This window comes from Anguilla rostrata, chromosome 9 (genome assembly GCF_018555375.3).
Source record: "Anguilla rostrata isolate EN2019 chromosome 9, ASM1855537v3, whole genome shotgun sequence".
Classification (NCBI taxonomy): Eukaryota; Metazoa; Chordata; class Actinopteri; order Anguilliformes; family Anguillidae; genus Anguilla; species Anguilla rostrata.
In genome coordinates this window covers 16733762-16751024 of record NC_057941.1, presented here as the reverse complement: position 1 = coordinate 16751024, position 17263 = coordinate 16733762, and the positions used below count along the sequence as shown (strand labels likewise).

At 42.4% G+C, this 17263-nt stretch overlaps 1 long non-coding RNA gene across 2 annotated transcripts in view; it reads right to left on the bottom strand.

Moving 5' to 3' along the window:
- Positions 1 to 5543, bottom strand: part of LOC135263064 (uncharacterized) — a 35018-nt gene extending 29475 nt beyond the window's left edge. For both annotated transcript variants that reach the window (XR_010332386.1, XR_010332385.1), the window contains exon 1: positions 5169 to 5543. This is a non-coding gene — a long non-coding RNA (uncharacterized LOC135263064). The remainder of the gene's footprint in view (positions 1 to 5168) is intronic.
- Positions 5544 to 17263: the final 11720 nt, after the last annotated feature.

Sequence of the window (17263 nt, the reverse complement as noted above, 5' to 3'; positions counted from 1 at the left end):
CTTAACATAAATTTGGGACTTGATAGCATACCTTCCACATTACTTCTGCAGCACCTCCTCTGTACCTGCGTAGTGTGATTTCTGACAGGCTCATTTTTGATTTGTGCTCTACCAAGTTAGGAATCCATACGGTGATGTCACTGTCCAACACACACACACACCCAAAATGACTGACTTAAATGACTCTGGTGCTGAACCACAATGCCATTGCAGCGACTATCATAAATGAAACTTCCCACTTAAGGTTGGGTGTGGGAGACATGTAAGGCAAGCATTTCAGTGCTTACTAATAACACTCAAAACTTCTGAAAGCACCTGTCAGGATTTAATTAACAATAAGGGATAAACGGCACCGTGTAAAAGTCATAAACACATCAGTTCTGACCTTTTCAGCAGGGCAGGAATAGCTACCTACCAGACCACTTTAAAACAACGCATGAAAAACAAGCAAACATCAGCCACATCAACACCGCCAAAAACACTTCATCTAATCAAAAAAAGCTTTCCCGGTGGTCTGCGGCGTCACATGTGGAAACACTCGTCCCACTCAAAGCTTTGCCCGATCGACTAAAAGGGGTAAACACGTGACAACCGGTTTGCCTTTTAAAAACTAGAGCCATGGACCGGCTCTAGTCTGGATGTTCCTCTCTCCCCGGTCATTGCTAACCGATTCTTACATTATAAACTGATCAGACAATCAGAACAGATTCTTTTTCACACATCAGATGCATGCAGTAAAAGTTAAATATAGTGAAAGGTGCGTAAGAAGAAGAGCAGTTTCTTTCTTGCTGTGGGTCTGTTGCAAACATGTGTTTTCTTTAAACCACACACAGAGCGCTTTGGGAATATAACAGCGGAGGTAGCGATTAAGAAGCAGGAATAACGGTCTGTGCAAAAACCTGGAACCGATTTAACTTCTACAGAAGCAAAACCATCACAACGTCAATATTGGGAATTATTTCACTAGTGAAATGTATTAGTATTTTTTTTTCACACAACGCAACACAACGAGAGTCATACACAACACACATGGTAAACAAACCCAACTACAGCAGCATAGTATATGCAGAGGATGCTGGAGATCACACAGAACGTATGAAAGTTTTATTTTCAGAACAGTGAGTTATGTTGCATGTCAAAAGGCAGGGTAAGAGGAGTAATACATAACGCCATTCTGCTAATGCAGCCAAACCGACTTGACAACTAGAGTTGCACCGTGATTGATAAGGACCTTTAAATCTAGGATTAGAAATGACAACTCACAAACACACACACACACACACACGCACCGATGCACACACACACACACACACACACACACACACAGAAAGCCGCAGAAGGGGAGCCCATCATTTTTGCTCATTTCAGGAGCTTCATGCCTGTTTAGGCTTTGTGCTTTATCTGGGATTTCACACTTCCCAGGCTGCCATTTGACATCCCCAGCCCAGCTGTCAGCAGTCAGGCTGGGCAACGGGCTGCTGTGGAGCCGGTGCCGCTCCTCGGCTTGTGCAGAGCACTACTGCTCACACTAAGCCAGTATAATTACGGGCCAGAAATCCTCCAGCCTGCACCACAACAGAAACACCCTGAGCTGGTGCAGAGGGCAATGTCTGTCTCACAAAGCAACAAATCGATGTGCCTTTTTTATCAGCTTGAGTGTGCGTGTGTGTGTGTGTGTGTATGTGAGTGTGTGCGTGCTTGTGTGCATGTATGTGTGTGTGCATGTGTGTGTGTGTGTGTGCATGTGTGTGTGTGTGCGTGTGTGCATGTATGTGTGTGTGCATGTGTGTGTGCGTGTGTGTGTGTGTGTTTGTTTGTTTGCCAGTTGAGAGGTAAGCAGAAATTCTGCTTTAAAAAGTTTCCCATAAACATCCTGCCCATAATGTTAAACACCTGCTCATAAAACCACCAGGAATGCTAAATTAAAATGAGCATTTAAAAAAATCTGCCTGCCTCAGTTTTGTAAAGGCTGTAGCCACAATTTGTTGCTCGACAGCACCAAAATATGAAACAACGAGAAAAAAACTGAACAAAGATGCTTGTATTTAATATGGCTCAGCAAATCGAAGGAAAACACACATTGTCTGTCCCCTTCATACATAATAATATTGGTCTCACGATTAACAAACAGCACAAAGACAGAAAGCACCCAGCACTTCTCACAAATCGTTTCTGGGGTTTTTCCTGGCTCAAAATAGGGATTAGGTGGTGACTTTGCGTGACTGCGGTCCGGCTTCACTGCCAATGTCAACTCAAGGCATTCTCTCCCTATATTTAGCTACATTTAAAATGTGATGTTCTGTTAAATTCTTCAAGAGACCACCACAATGCACTGAGATGATGGTTGTAAATGTGCCAAAATTAAAAATGGGAAGAATGTAAATATTTATTGAAGGGTTACACATAAGTGCCAGAATTAGGAGGGGGCGGGGGGATATAGCCTATACTGAAGGATTAACACATTGTACGTGGTCATTCTACAGGAATACTGGTATTTGTAATTGCATGTTGTCTTGAAATGCATTTTCATTTTTATCACACAAAACGTCTGGTACAATATTATCCTTAACCGATATTAACACACCTTAATGTATTTATTTTTATACATTCACTCAAAAATGCTTGCCCCATCCCTTTTGTCCCTGGTGTTACTTGTACCTTGTAAATTCATAAAAGGTTTTTCAGAATTAAATTTCTTAGGTCAGTCTACACATATAGGCAAGACAGTGCAGGTTAATGAAAACCCAGTAGAATTCCCCATTCATTTAATTGTAAATAGATTGCATATCTGCATGAATCGTTATAAAATATTTACATTATTTTCATATAATAATGTCCAATTACATCACATAATGATTTATAAATATAGCCTACATTAAACGTCAGTAGATGACTCCAAAATAAATGGACAATTGCCCTATAAGGATACAAAACCGCCAAAATTTATGAAGGCAGGTGGTTTCTTATGGAAAAGGGGCTGACACACAGTTGTTGGCACTCTCAGTCTACTGTCCTATTCTTTTATGCAATTAAGTGGATTCCAGTTAAGTTAATTTTATTGTCTTAAGACTGCACGTCAAGCAGTCAAAACTTTAAAAATGTGAAATACAGTACCATTCATGACTAAATTGTACCAGTAATTGCTGGGACCATGTCTAATTGTTCTGTTTTTTGTTTTTATAGGTAGCTTAGGCGGCTTAAAAAAAACACTCAGGCAACCCGCCTCAGACATTTCAGTGAAGGAGAAACCCTGGTTTCAATACAGAATAACAACAGATTTTGCCTGTCTATTATTCAAATAAGGTAAGTTACAGGTAGGTTTTTTATTAGATATGCAAACCAGAACACACTGGCTATATCTACTATACCAGGCCAGATAAGCATTTGGTCTTTTATTAAAGATTTAAATCATTTGATGTCACTCATTCTCACCTGTCCAATGAACTTATAATGAGGGAAATTTATTTAAACTGGCTTGCTAGCTAATTGAGTGGAACCATCAGAAAGTCCAGGATGGCTATCAAATAAACGGTGAAATTCTGCGGCCCCCTCTCATTGTCCGCCCCCCTCTTATTCTCGCTCACTGGCCGTTACTGATCTTCAGCCATCATAAACCAACACCCCTCTATTCTCCTGCTAGCCCAAGACCAGCCCAGGGTAGGGCTTAGTGGCCAGACCACAATAACAATTCTGACCCCTCCCTCTGCCCCCCTCTGCCCCCTGCCTGTCCTCTCGAGGTAGACGAGAAGGAGGGTCTTGAACTTGCTTTGGTGTTTGACACCCCTCCCTCCTTCCCCCCCCCAGGGGGATGAGATGACCCGGGAGCAGGAGACAGAGCTGTCCTGTCTCTGGTTTCAATTCCCCAAACCCCTGACGCCATCCCGTCCAACACTGCACCTGTCAGCAGTCAATAGACCCCCCACCCCAAGCCTTTCAGCGCACTGAATATATGGGCAAACCCAACAGCCCTGCTTGGCTAATTACTGCTGACCAGCATGGACACACCACCCTCGCTGCTCTCCTTTGCTCCCAGAGTCCCTCGCTCCTGGCTGGAGCGGCTAGGGGGCTGACAGCGCACAGCTTTTGAGGTGCACAGCAGGTGATGTTGGCACAGAACATAGAAAGATTAATAACCCTGCCTACATTAACGGTACAGCTACAGAGTGAATAAGAACACGTGCACAATCCATGTGCTTTCAGCTCTAAAGAACAGGAACATTTCAGAAATCACTGGTCAACCTTTCATTAATAACTATACTAAGATTCTATTTAATTTCATTTCATCTGTATAGCACACTTTACAGAAACACAAAGATGTTTTACAGAAAAACATTAAATAAGAAAATGAGTAAAGACCAAGCCCGAATAAGTGAGGTTAAAAAAAACTCCCAGGATGTAGGTAACATTAATTACTATATGAGATATATTATAATTGAGCATTGTGAAGCTGGAAAACTTGAAAGTAAATCTTCATACTTAGCTTGTGTACCAGCACACATTCCTAGATAAGTGTACTAAAAAATAAAACAGCATTACTTTCTAAAACTACTTTGATCGACACAGTAAGGATGTAAGGCATTGATTGCATGGGTTCATATGAGAATTATCAAAAATAAAGGAACAAACTAGCCATTTGTAGTGCTCCCTGACCTATAATAACAATAAACAGCACGTGATCGTCTCACGAGTCGACTTCAGCACTTACAGTGAATGCTAGTAACACTGAACGAAGCAGTATTTCTTATGTATCAAATGAAATCAATGGAAAAGCTTGTTTCCAAAAAACAACGCGATTCTCCACTAGTTGTCACTGACGTCAACATATCAATAATCTATGGTCTGCATGACAACCTCATCCAACAATACTCATCTCATAGCAGTGTACAGCGTGTAACGTTAACAAAACGGGTTTAGGCATTGGGTATCAGGAATAATGTGTTTCATCTGACGTTTCGCCTTAACTATAATCTCACAAACTGTACCTCCAACCCCAATGTCGTTGTTTCTAAATATATTATGTGCTACGGACAGCATTCACTAAAGTCGTCTGTATTAAAGGTTGTGTATTGCGTTACAGACGTCAGAAAAAAATCTGCCTTTTGTGTGGAACTTAATGGGCAAGGAGTAAAGTAACGGTTAAAGAGAAATTATGTCAGCACAGGACTCACTGTCTCCCCCGCGCCAACCTGTCTGCGAGGATTACTTCAGCGTTTACAGGCAGTTTGGTCTTCACCTGAAGCGCCATATCTTTAAAATAAGAAAACAGGTACTGGACATGTCCAACTCTCCGTCTCGTAATATATTTCTTTCTTTCTTTTTTTTTCTTTTTTTTTTTGACCCGTTGATGTCATTTCCTGTATAGCTGAGATTGAAAAAAAAAAGATATATCATCGAATGGCTTTTAGGACAAGCAGCTCTACGGATTCACGGGGTCATGCCGAAAACGCTATTAAATACCTCTGAAATGCTACGCTTTTATTAATGCAAATAGCATTTAAAGTGAAATCCATCGTCCTGCAGCGAAAATCTCTTCAGGACAGCTCTTGCGCATATACCTTTAAGTAATCATACCTTGATCACGTATTTCCCTTACCCTTACTCTACCGATGAGGTTCATTTCCTGATGCGCAGTGCGCATTTGTTGAGCGCTCAGCCAGATGTGAACGTTAATATAATCTTTGCTTATGAGACTTATATCATCAGTGCGTGCGATATTACTTTAATGAGTTAACGATACAATAACATTTTTACATTTGCAAAAGATAAATGCCGTACTAAAATCACATTAAACATATAGTGTATGTATCCGAACTAAATTATAGAGAACAATTTCAATACCTTATGTATAAATGTGTTTTCTGAAATATATAGCCTGCAATACAAACTACGTGGTCAGTAAAGCTTAGAAAAAAACATGAGCATTTAGAACAGTCCATGCATCTTTAAATAATTATCAGTTAATTGCTTTTGGGGCATGACACAGAAAGTACAAAAATATTATGAATCTGTCCTGCCAAACCTAAACACCTAATCAATGCACTGTTACAGTTACCCATCTGTTTGAGCGTGACGTGGCCTATTGGTACTATCTGAAGTTTCAACTTTGCCTTATTTATTCATTCTTGCAAACCATTCTCAATTTCTGTATGCATTTACAGCCGTCCTTCAGAATATCTGGGCTGAGCCTTAAAAGACAAATACACTCATATTTTTGCAAGAGTGGGATACAAGTTTGCAGTGGTAAACCTAGCTCGGTTTCCCAGCAGCCTCTGCAGCTCAAAGGTCAGTGCCATGGGGAACCACTTTCTTTAGACTCTGCAGGAGTTGGCTGTATGGAGAGGAAAGTAAACAGTGGAGGTGTTTTTGAGGATCTTGGGAGGGAGGGAGGAGTAGACAGAGGTCCTGGACTCCCACAAAGAGCTGTGTCTCCTTTCTCATTTCAGGTCTTTCTTCTATACTTTCGTAGCCCATCGGCAGTCCACAGAGAAGCTCATCTTACACCGTCCACATGTTGACTGGATGATCAATGGCTATTGGCCAGCCATTACAGCAAAATATTTCAATTTCCTGCCAAGCTGAAGGTATTTTAAAGGCTGACTGCAGTTCACCAGCACAGGGTAGTTCACACAGCCGCCATGATCCCTTCAGTTGATTGACTTGAGAGTGTTTTTACACTCGTGCTTTATGTGTCAGTTTTTGTATTGCAATTTGGAAAACGTTCCAAGATGCCGGCCATCGGGTCAGATGGTGGAATGTATTTCATAGTTTAGTGCAGGTTAAATACATACATACATATTTAAACAGACATAAAACATAACACCAACTTCTTTGATATCAAAGCCAACATATGGCTGTAAATATGTATGTTTGCTGGCTGTAAACCAGGGTCAGACTTTTTATATTTTAATATCCAAACAGACAAAGCTGACAAAATGGCTATTACTGATAGGGGACATTTTGAGCAGTTGGCTTGATGAACAGTCCAAGGTCCAGATTGCCAGTGGACAACACACAAAATTGCTAAATTTGATCCTTGAAGAAAAGCAGCTATATTACTCTCAGTCTTTCAGATGTTTAAGTACAGGATATACAGCACAAATTAAATGCCTTCAGTATAAAGTAAATTTAATGCAAACACAATGTCAAAAAGATTTCCAGGTGAACTGTTACAGCAAAAATGTATTTGCTGTATTTATTTACTGAGCATTAGTCAGGAAGACAGAATGCAGAATATATTTTGATATTTTTGTGGAGCTATGAATATGCAAAATGTTGTATTTCAGTTCGAGCCCTCAGATAATTTGAGGGTACGACAGCAGGAGCTTGTACTGCGGGGAAAATTGAACAAAAGGTCCTGTTTTCTTTCAGTTCACTCATTCTGTGACTTTGACATGGTACCCCTGCCTCAATCTTCCTGTCAGCTGAACAAGAATTACACTGCATCATGAAAATGAAATTCACTTCAGATCATTCCAAATTGGTTATGCATTTATCTGTTATCTCGGCAGAATTTTACCATTTCCCCTCACTATTAACTCCTTCCTTATAGAAAAAGCATTGGGGAAAAATTCATAATTAGTGATGCTAGAACAGATAAATCAAATAAAGCACATCAGCAAATTAAATGTTGTTAATACCAGAGGGAGGGACCAGACTGTTGTTGGTTGAAGTGTCATTGATATGATTTGTGTAAACTGTCAGGAAGGGTTGTTTGTATATGAGTACATCTCTTGCTAAGAGTGTAGGGTAAAAGTGTTTTTAATCATGGTCCTACGTGTTCTGATAGTGTAAAGCTGTCCTTTGACCATGAGTTTAACGTCCTTTTCACAACATTTTCACTTGAAATAATTCGTATTCCCGTCTGCTTTCAAAAAATCTCATTGTCTTTTACTTAGGTTAGCAAAATATCAATTCAAGTTAAGTTTAACACAGAAAATGAATGCAAGAAAACATGAAACTTGAATATTTCATTAAATTTGCAAATTAGCTTGATTTGATTTGCAAATGTATTCAAGCTTCTTTGTTTTGTATAGGCAGTTGCTACATGTAAACCTGATTGGATGGATTTGTGCTGAATTAGTTGGAGGGTGTTCAGCTTTGGCTAGCTTGCTTACTTAGGCCTGCAGCAGAAATGTGCAGGTATGATGGACAATACATACAGCCACTGTGCTTTGCTTTTCTTCTGTGGTATTGGGGGTTTTACCAATGACCAGAAAGATAAATGAATCCTATTGAAAGACTTGGATTGTGGACGATACTGTCCTTTTGGAAGTGATCCATGAGTATCATTTAGAGAGGGCTAGATGACAGATATATGTCACTTCTGAAAACCTCACCTCCACAGTTTTGTACTGTTTTTGTTTTGATCAGAGCGACAGTGAGGTATGAAGATCAGTGAGCTGGGCTTGTAACTCAAAGGTTGTAGGATTCAGGGTACTTAACCTGAATTTCTTCAGTAAATATCCAGTCGTATAAATGGATTGTGTGGTAACCTACGCTGTGTAAGGCACTCTGGATAAGAGTGTCCACTAAACAAAAGTGATCTGTTTCCAAATTAGCTTGGATGTGCTCTGCAATCATTTTTGTACTGCTCTCATTTTTGTTTTTCTGTACCAACTTTTACCAACTTTTTTTTTTAAACTCAGTTTTTAACTGTTCAAAACCTTTAACCTCTGGGACTTAAACCACCTGTGGGACTTTTGGTTGAATTCTTTTACTGACTTTAATTCATACCCTAGTACGATTACATCATTGTCAGAGATTCCATGCATAGTTCCAAATGAAGTGAAACGACACTCGTTTTTGAGCCAAACAATCCTACAAACTAGACGATGTTGGACACATTATAGACCACAACCTGGCCCTGTGAGTCGTCACATCCATTTTCTGACACCCTGTCCACTCCAGCAGAGCTTACAGTCTCAGCCCGTGCAGCCAGCTGCTGCTAAAGTATGGGGCAGAAGTGTTTAGAGGGCCCTTTGGGGGTTTTACTTAAATCAAAAAATAGCAAAGTGATATGGTTGCTTTGGTAATTTGTTAAGTAAAATTGGTCTAAACTTTGGTTTAATCATTTACAAGAATTTACACCTAGGCTACGATTTAATGATCAAGCGTGTCGGTGCTGGTGACTTAAGTCTAACCTAAGCAGGATCTAAAATTAATAGGTGATGCACCCAATGATCCAGTTTCAGATCTAGACCTGTCTCTGCCAACACTTAGATTATTGTGTGCACTGTTTAAATCAGGAAAGAAGATTTTTTTTATCTTTGCATTTCCCAAATTATGGGAATTGTCATAAATACATTCAATATCATTTTCAAATGTATGCTGGCTCCGCAGTGTTCTACAGTTATTGTGTTCTGCTGTATCATCAAATAGATGAATGGGCTTTGACAAATTGCATCTACTCATATCTTATCTTTTGAGCATAAGTATATGATGCGCATTGACGCTGTTCATAGTCTGTTGCTGCAGAACTGATTTATTCTTTGTTTTTCTGAAAAATGTTCGCCTGAAAATATGTAAAAACACAATCAGGAATTTAGTCTTGAGATCACACTGAAATACATCCCTGTTGCTGTTATCTGGGACAGTTATAATTGTGGGCAATCTGTGTGTTTTATGAAAACGGGATTATGTGCATTCATATCTGAGTGAGAAGATGAGTAATATGGGCAAAGGTTCAATGCATGTTTCTGTATCCCTTCCAGGAAACAGAGGCCCCTCTGAGCTCGCGTAGTCATTGCTGGAGGCAGGCAGATGGCACAATGCTCAGGATGGAGTTCTTTGGTATGGTGAAGCTGGGATGTGACTGTCTGTACTGAAACTGAGGGGATGTGACTGCCTGTACTGAAGCTGAGGAGTTGCGTGATGTGATTGGGTCTACTTTAGCGGTGGTGGTGTGATTGGGTGAACTGCAGCTGTGGGGATGTGATTGCTTATACTTGAGCTGTGGGGATGTGATTGGCTGTACTTGAGCTGTGGAGAACAGCATCCTAAGGAGTAGTAGTGTACAGACAACACGGAGAATAGAAACTGACACTCACACACACACACATACACACCAAGAATCAGTAGCCACTTCGACCTATTATCATCTTAACTTTTACAGTAATCCAGTTGACTCTTTTGTTCACACAATCATGGACTTCCCAGTATGTTGCTGGGTAGACAGCATGACCAAATAAGGCTGTCGAGTACTCCAAAAGAGGTATAGATACATACAGTCCCAGTGAGGTGTGATTTACCATAGGCGGATGGATGTCCTAGCCAAACGGCTGAATTTTGCATGCTTGATCCATTAGTGTAACTAATGTAAGCTTTGTTCACATTAACATCAAAACGGAACACGGAGGAGTCAGATGATTATCCATCCACTCCAGATGTGTTGGAAAGGGATTGAGGTGAACAAGTGGAGGTAGTATGTGTAGAAGTGGAGGGGGGAGGTAGAAGCTAAGGGTTAGAGGTAGAGACTGAGACAGACTCCCTAAAGCAGAGTTTAAACAGAAAAAGACACAGAGGCAGTAGACCCATTTGCTTGCAAAGGGATTAATAATGAATGAAGCCCCCACCCCCAACCCTCCCACCGCAAAAAGGTATTCCTGCACGATAATGCATTCATTATTTATAGTGAACGTCCAGGCTGGTGCGGGTTAGCTGCATGCGAGGGGGGGGGGGGGGCATGGGGGGTCCTGTTGACTCCGCCCTTGATGAGACATGCTGAGCTGCAGGAGGAACATGCGTGCACCTTCTGTGGCCTGGGTGGGGGGCGGGGGGCATCTATTTCAGACATTCAGTGCACAGTGATAGGGGTGGGTGGGGATTAAATAAATACATACATGATAAAAAATTATCATGGTATGACACTGGGGCTCGGTGGAGACAAAGAGACTGGAGATGGTGGGTGGCACTCACCCCAGCAGATTCAATGACTTGGCAACCCCTTGTTCTTACATAAAATCCTTCTATTTTATTGGTTAATCTTGTACGTTTCTTTCATTGGTCTGTTTGGACTGAAGGGATGTCTGCATTGTTAATGAGGGAAATGGATTGGAGGTTGACTAGGAGTTTCTGATGGAGCATATGTGGGATGAGAAGTGAGCAAGAGGGTCAATTAGATAAATTAGTAAGAATCTGTAACTGCTCATATGGTAATATAATGTTAAATTATATACAGTACATATGTGTGAGTGTGCGTGTGTGTAGTTGTGTATGTATATAGTTTGACACTCACAATCACGCATGACATTCATTTGTTTTCTGTTGTAATGTAATGTTTTAATGCGAAAAATCTTAATATTGAAAAAAAAACATTTTTCTGTGAATCTGGACAACACTATTATTTGGTTTTAACATATTTTAAAGTATAGGCTTACATCTTGCCTTGTTGCATTTTGTGTTATTTCAGTGTAATCAAAACCACAGAAAAAAACAGTCTTCAACAGAAGACTGTCTTTACAGAACCTTCATCCTGCTTATTAATTCAGTTCATTATTATATCGAAGAGAAGCCATAGTGATGTGGGACATTTTCCTTGTTGCTGGCAGACAGAAATGGGGGGACCTGTTATTTTCTGGGGGAAATGGCTTTCAGTATGTGAAAGAAGAACAATTTCATATTGCAACTCTGGTCATGAGCACATACTTAGGCCTGCCTTCCCTCAAGACATATTGATGTTGGCCTACTTTTGGTCCACAGACACTTTTGTAAAGGGATCCACTTCAGCATTTTTTGCATAATTATATCAAGCATTTGGATCCCTTTATAATATTTGATGGTCAAATATGTAAAACAGCACATATAAACCATGGGTTGTGTGAATGTTAAACAGAAGGGAAATTCCAAAGCAGGCTTAATCTTTGAGTAGTACAATAGTGCGTAATGGGAGGCAGTGGAGAAGCAAACGATTCAGAACGTGTGCACAGGTAATTAAGTGAATTGTCAGAATTCATGGCTCATTCAGTCTATTTCTCTTCTCCAAATTCACCCCTTTTCATTTGCACAAGCAGCCAAGCCCTGACAGGACACACATCCAAGATTGGTTGATACATACTTTTTGTGCAGTGGTCCCATGCCACCCTTGTCATACGAAAGGTTCGAATAAAATCAGCCAGAGTGTTGTCAGGGTGTACTCATCCATATCTGGTGATTTGGATTTGCACAAAGTGGATCGTTTTGCCAAAAAATCTACACTGTCCATTAATCTTTTAGCTGGCAGCTCAACTGAGCAATTGGGTTTCTTTAAACTTCTAAATATAATTAAGTCGTTTATTTGTGCAATTGCTAATGTATACAGACATCAACCAACATATTATTTAAATAAATAAATAAATACATTGGATGGAAACAGATGCTCAACTGGTGAAACACTGGAAACCTCATAAACCTTGGAATGATGTCAGAACAGCACATTGAGGTTTTGACAGGATTGTATTTTCCAGGAGTTCAAAACAGAGGCCGCTCCTTAACGTGTCCCCAGGTTTTCCCTGACAGTATCACATTAGCGTAATTGCATATATGACCACCACTGTTAAAAGCCTCGTTAACATGGTGGGCCTGCTCCAAGGTTCCTGATTGGTGCTGTGTAAATCTCTCTCTCCCCTCTGCTTTATCCCTGGCTCAAGATTGCCAGCACTGTTGTAAGAGGAAGCATAAAACTTTATGGGGTCATATAGCTCTCATTTGGTCTGGAGCTGCCTTGAATCAGCATTACCATACTGGAGAGTACAAGAGCCTGTACAGGCAGATGCACACCTCTGCAAAGACAGTATGGCCGTGTGACCTATTCCATGTTAGCCACACAGAAAGCTTCATCCCCCAAGTTCTACCAAATCTTCCCTTAGTAAAGTAGTATTATTCAAACCTTTAGGTGTAAACTTGGCGCACTGTTCATTTTCTGTAATCTGTTATATAACAGCCAAGAGACATACTCTATCCAGAGAGGGGATGTCCAACCCCAAGCAATGCCATCTCACAAGCAAGATTCAAGGTCTCACGTCAAGCTCTCACCGAGTGGGTAAAGTGAATGGGCACCAAAATCCATCCCCTTAATCCTGTCATTGTGTCATAATCGCGTGCATTGTTTCAGGGATGCCTTATTTCCCTAAAGTGGCACTTAAAGGTCTTAAAGGAGGGAAGAAAAAGGTGAAGAGAGAGAAAATGGACTGAATGAGGCTGATCATTATCAGAGTGCCACGGAGTTCTTTACCATGTGAAAAGGGCCGGGGTGCGCATGCATAATTCTGTGCTCCATTCAGATGGCTCCTTTCCGTGGGCCCCTGACAAAAACACAGGCACACGGCCTTTGTTATGGGCGCATGCATCTGGATCAAGGCCATTAGAGGATATTTGCACTTCCTGTGTGCTCCTGGGTTTTTGACATGCGGCCCGGTGCTGTGTTTGGGGCCACCAGCAGCCCACGGGCCGCTTGGCCAATTGAGGTGCAGATGCGGAGGAGGTCTCTGCTCCTGTCAGAACCCATGACAGGCTGTGATGGGACCTGTCGGGGGGGGGCGTGGGGTTGGGGACTGATTGAATTATGAAGCAAGCTGTTCCACATCAACTGCACTGGGCCATTTCTTGCAGAAGTTCCACGTAACATTGAGTTCTGGCCTTCCCAAATGGCTCCGCCCCATTCAACGGTCGTCTCTTCTTTTTTCGAAATATGTGTGTGAGGTCGGCTCCCAGAGGGGAAATCCCATTCATGTAAACATGGAAAGCAGGTTTCTGACAGCCTTCTGACGAGGTTTTCCACCAGCCAGCTCAGCGTCTGAATGCAGGAAGCCACCTTTTCTTGGAATCAGAAAAGAATGAGAAATAAAATAGGAAAGCATTTGCCTCCTTGTTTGACTTCACTATTCAAAATCCCAGTAGAACATAGTCTAGTGCAGATATTTATCCAATGTGTGAAAGCATGCACAACCAGGCCCAGGTAACAGCAAGTTTAAGAAGCATACTATCTGTGAGTAGAACCTCAGCAGTGTCCAGTGAGCCAGCAACTCAATCCACGCACAAAAAACACCATCACGAGCAATCACAAAACGGCAGGGCAGTTGACATGCAAATACTTGCGGGGTACTTCCAGTAATCCCTCCTTCGGAGAAATGCTGACAGGTAGAGATGGAAATCCAGATTTTAATAAGGGCTGATGGGAAGGTTCGGCGGCGGTGGCTGGATGCTGGCTGGCGGCCATTGGCGGGGGTACCTGTGGGCCAGCTCCTACTGAGAGTAATTTGGAGCAGACGGCTCCCGATGTGTTCATTAAGCCCTGATTGGGCTCAGCGCAGGTGGGGAGGGCCTGCCCGCCTGACACTGAATAGTCCTGATTGTGCTCGGCATAAAACGCCATCTGTCTGGGCCGCAGCTGAGAGGCTAATGGGGAGAGTGACCAGGAGAGTCAGCTCGTTGAGACCTGGCTCGCTCACCCAGGGGGCGACGGGGAGAGAGGGGCAGACAGGCACTGCAAATGTGTGTGTGTGTGTGTGATTGTGTGTATGTGCGCGTGCGTTCGGATACCCGTGCGAGAAAGTGTTTATAAATCCTTGGTTCATTTAAGGATGCGCTTGTTAAGAATATGAAAGTGAGTATGAAATCATAAAAGTTTGAATACTTGGAAACTCATGCCTGCACCCCCACTGTGCGTGATAAAGACGAGGTACAGCAGTGCTTTGAGAGTGTGTGTTGAGATGTTCTGTCCTTCTGTTTTTCAAATATTCAGCTCACAAGGTCCTGACTCCAGAAAAAGGAAGAGAGGTGAAATGAGGTGATGTAATGCGAATAGGGGAGAGGATTTAAGCAGTAAAGCAGAGTAGGATAGCAGTGTTTCTGAGGGGTGTGCAAGCTGCACTGAGAAAGGAGCCTGGAGAACACAGTAAAAGCCTGTCAAAAGCCTGCCATGTACCCATTTTTCTGTGCTCTGATTGTGGATATTGGTGTTAACATGACACCCAGCTGAATCAGAGAAATTTGATTACCAGTGATCCCAAGTGAATATGATGTGAATGTTTTGGACTCTCTTTCCTTCCCTCCCTCCCTCCCTCTCTCCCTCCCCCTCTCTCTCTCACTCTCCCTGTCTGTACACACACACACACACATATATATATATATTGTTTTGGCTCTAGCACTCCAGCTTGGATTTGAAATAAAACAATGAATCTCGTCATAAAGAGATCATATAAAAAAAAAGTCATATTTAGTGTTTGGTTGCAAATCCTTTGCATTCAATGACTGTCTGAGGTCTGCAACCCATAGACATCATCATCAGACACTGAGTATCTTCCCTGGTGATGCTCTGGCAGGCCTGTACAGCAGCCATCTTCAGCTCCTGTCCATCTCTGTGGCATTTTGCCGTCAGTCTTCATTTCAGCAACTGAAATGCATTTTCAGTTGGATTCAGGACAGGAGATTGACTTGACCAGTTTATGAACTTTCCACTTCCACAGATAAGATGTTTCTGTACACTTCAGAATTCATCCTGCTGCTGCCATCAGCAGTCCCTTCATCAGTGAAGACAAGTGAGCCAGTCCCAGTGCCAGTCATATATGCCCAAGCCATAACACAATCTCAGCCATGCTTCACAGATGAGGGGGGTGCTATGGATCATGTGCAGTTCCTTTCTTTCTCCACACTTCATTTTCTTCAGGTTAAAACTTGTCCCATCTGTCCATAAGACGTTGTTCCAGAACTACAGTTTTTTCATGTACTTTTCAGTAAATTCTAACCTAGCCGTTTGGTTCTTGCGGCTTACCAGTGGTTTACATCTTGCAGGGGGAACCCTCTGCGATTATGCTGGTGTAGTCTTTTCTTTATGGTCTTTTATGCCTATATTCTGGAGGGTGTTCTTAATCAGTTCAACGGTCGAAAGGGTTTTTTTCTTCACAATTGAAAGTATTTTTCAGCCTCATGATGGCCTGCTTTCATGACATTGACACTTAATTGTTCCTCATGTTGAGAGACAACAGCAACACATTCCAAATGCAAATTCCACACCTAGAATCAACTCTAGACCTTTTGTTAGCATTTTTGTTCATGAACTAATAATGCAACCACACACCGCTGGCCAAGAAACAGCTGAAGAGCCAGTTGTCCAATTACTTTTGCTCCCCTAATATGGATGTAAATACCTTCAAACTAAGCTGACAGTCTGCACCTTAACCTCCTATTCATTGTTTTATTTCATATCAATGTGCTGGAGAATAGAGCCAAAGCAACAATAATTATGTCATTGTCACAATACTTTTGCATTTAACACTCTTATTCGAGATACTTAGAATATTGTTTACTTGTTTTCATATTATTCATTTTCAACTTTTTCAATGAAAATACTCTCTCTCCCCCTCCCCCCATTTCTCCCTCTCCCTCTCTCTCTCTCTCTCTCTCTCTCTCTCTCTTTCCCCCTCTCTCCACTTTTCCTGATCCTGAGGAGAAGAGAATAGAGGTGAGCGAGCATGTCGGCCACAAAGGCAAGCAGTCAGGGGACGGAGAGGAAGGCCATCGCCCTCCTCCTGACTTCTGACGCGTCTTCATCAGGGCCCGCAGCTGTACCCCGGCATCCACAAGCCGCGCGCCGCGCTTCATGCTTTGTGCCGCCTAGGTGCGTCAAATTCACTCGCATTCGTGTCGGACGGGAGGTGACACTTCACATTTTGTCTCCTCTCATTTTTGGGTCGGTGTGTTGGGGATTTAAGGGGGGGGGGGGGGGTCGGGATTGCAACAAACAGAGGCCTGGGCTCTTCAAAGCCAGCCCTGTACAAAGGACCGCCAAGCAGTGCTTCATGCAGAGTGGTGCCAGATGTAATTGTGGGGTTCCCAGAGATACGAAATGCCCCCCCAGCCCCCCTCCCCTCACCCCTGACACCATGAAAAGAACCGCAACCAAGTTTGCCTCACTTTGATTCCCCGTAAACAAGTGAGTAAATACGGGATCCACAAGGCCCTGGGACAAATCCACCACTTGCTGACTCCAAAAGGCAATTTCATGCCTTTGGTGTGATAGACGGCAGATGAATGGGCTGCTACATCGTGACTCATAATGGGTAAACCGCTATCAAGTTCTCAAATGGCGCCGAAGCGGCACCTCTTCTTTCAGGCTTCTGAGAGCCGTTGACGGCGAGCCGAGCGTCCTTTCGATTCAAAATGGTGCCTCAAGAGGACGGCGATCCATTGATGATAGTCACGCTCGCTCCCAGTGTAACTCTGTGCATCACTGTGGGACGCGCAGGTTGCCGGGCGCTGATAAACCTGACTGCCTGGAGCAGCTGCCTTG